Below are 2289 nucleotides of genomic sequence, written 5' to 3' on the forward strand. Positions count from 1 at the left end.
AATAATTGAACTTCAAAGACAGTTGATCCTCAGAATGCTATCCTAACTTTAGCATCTTTTGAAGTCATCAGAAAGAGAATAGAAGATCTCGGAAAATACGGTCCATTTTTTTTTCCTTGTTGAAGAAAGAAAAGGGAAAGAAAAGATGATACGTCTAATGTGCAACCCATGTTAAACATTATAGTATGAAACATTTCTTCAGTGTAATTCCCTTCCATAGCTTCTCTGGAACAGTACATTTGCATGGCTTCTCTGAAAATTCCAGTTCAAGAAGCTCTTGTAATTGTGATACAAAAAGAAAAGTTATTGCTACCTAATGCTTAGAGACATATTATCTAAAGAAACATTCTGTACTCCCCAGCTGAGGCTGCACCACCTGTTTGAGATCTTCTGAGTTTCTCCACTTTTTAAAATAACTGAACTCAAAGGACATCTAAGTTTAGTGTAAAGCATGGACAGGGAAATTGTAGGTTAATGTACTTACTGCAGACCCCAAGCTCCTACAGTCTAGTTGTGTGTGCATGTGCGCGCGCGTGCGTGTGTGTGTGTGTGTGTGTACGGGAGGATAAGCTTTATTTCTGTTCTCAAACTCTTACAACTTTGCATAAAGTCCTCATCCCTACCTCAGAGATGACAAAAACTATAATAAGCGATCCACCCCCATGCACAATACAGTGAATTTTAATGTCTCCGCCACACACACACCTTGAGGAAGGGAGGTCACACTACACAATTTTGGAGACATCCCAAAGTTGGCACTTTGGTAGAAAGGATTTGCTCCTATTTCTTGCTGGCTTAGGATACTAAAAGGCACATAAAGTTGGTTGTTCAAATGCTCTGGGTTGGGGTGGGGCAGAAGATGTACAGGAAGGTGGTCTGGAACAGAAGGGCAGACCGTGGGTGTGGGCTCAGGTAGTTGTTGACAGAGGTAGGTGATCCTGGGCGGCTGCTGGGGTGGCTGAGGGCAGCCCGAGTGCTCAGGCTTGGCTGATGCTGCTCTGGTGTGCGTCGTCTACCTAGTCCACCAACTCACTGATCTGGAACTGTAGCTGCATCTCCCTCTGGGCCCCATTCATAGAGTCACTAATGTGGATGCTGAAGTCCCCCCCCCAAGTCCCTCCTTCATGGTGTTGGGGGCAGCCTCAGCTGAGTTGGTGCATCCTATCATGGTCCTTGAGGAGCAGACCACGTTGGGGCTTTCCCAGTCCATAGCCACCATGGGGCCAAAGCTCCTGTAACTGATGAGGGCTGCCTAGAAGGGCTTCCTTTTCAGATCATGGTAGTGCTGGGCAAGGACTCTCTCTGGTGCCTGCAACATCTTCATTCCCACCAGCTTGAAGCCCTTTCTCTCCAAGTGACGGATCACATCCCAAAGGAACTGTTGCTGCACCCTATCTGGTTTTGCTGTAACCAGGGTCCACTCCCGGGGCCAGGTGGACCCTCTGGAGTTGGGGCATGCAAGCAGTTTCCGCAGTGCGGCACTCCCCAAGAGGCGGACCAGGGCCCTTGGCCCACCCACTGGCTGTTGATGAGTGTAGAATGAACGTGGGCAACAGAGCCCCCTACAGTCTAGTTTTAATTTGATTTGACAAAACATAGATGAGTTTGATGCTTTCTTTCATTTAGGTAATGAAACTAAACCAAATTTCTTTATTTTGCCATTGTTATTTAGTATTGGTATCTGTTGAAGTCCATTATAATTAGAGGTGGTTGATATTTAAATGGACATTATTTGTTAATGTAATGTGAAATATTGTTATTGTTAAGAAAAAAGCAGATTTGTGGGGTGCCTGGGTGGCTCAGTAGGTTAAACATCTGTCTTCAGCTCAGGTTACCATCCCGGAGTCTCCAGATGGAGCCCCATGTCAGGTTTCCTTCTCAGCGGGGAGTCTACTTCTCCCTCTCCCTCTGCGGATCCTCCTGCTCCTTCACTCCTTCTCTTGCACTTGCTCTTTCTTTCTCAAATAAATAAATAAAATCTTTAAAAAAATGAAAGAAAAAAGCAGATTTGAAATAAGACTCCAAGTATCTTAAATTTTTATAAACATCCCCCCACCTCAGCGTAGGTTGTAACTAAAATTGTTGTACCACTTAAGCATAATAAGAAATATTTTCTACTACCATAATATTGTAACCATAAAGAGTTACGATTTTCCCTTAGGATGCCTCAGTGGCTCAGTCTTTTGAGTGCTGGATTCTTGATTTCTGTGCGGATCTTGATCTCCAGGACCTGGGAATGGAGCCCTGTGTTGGGCTCCATGCTCTGTGGGGAGTCTGCTTGAGGATTCT

The 2289-nt window shown here is 44.9% G+C and overlaps 1 pseudogene; it reads right to left on the bottom strand.

Annotated features, from left to right (window-relative positions):
• Positions 1-977: 977 nt before the first annotated feature.
• LOC148106987 (nucleoside diphosphate kinase D, mitochondrial pseudogene) lies at positions 978-1597 on the bottom strand (annotated as a pseudogene).
• Positions 1598-2289: the final 692 nt, after the last annotated feature.

This window comes from Ursus americanus, chromosome X (assembly GCF_024610735.1).
Source record: "Ursus americanus isolate L20-20 chromosome X, mUrsAme1.1.p, whole genome shotgun sequence".
NCBI lineage: Eukaryota > Metazoa > Chordata > Mammalia > Carnivora > Ursidae > Ursus > Ursus americanus.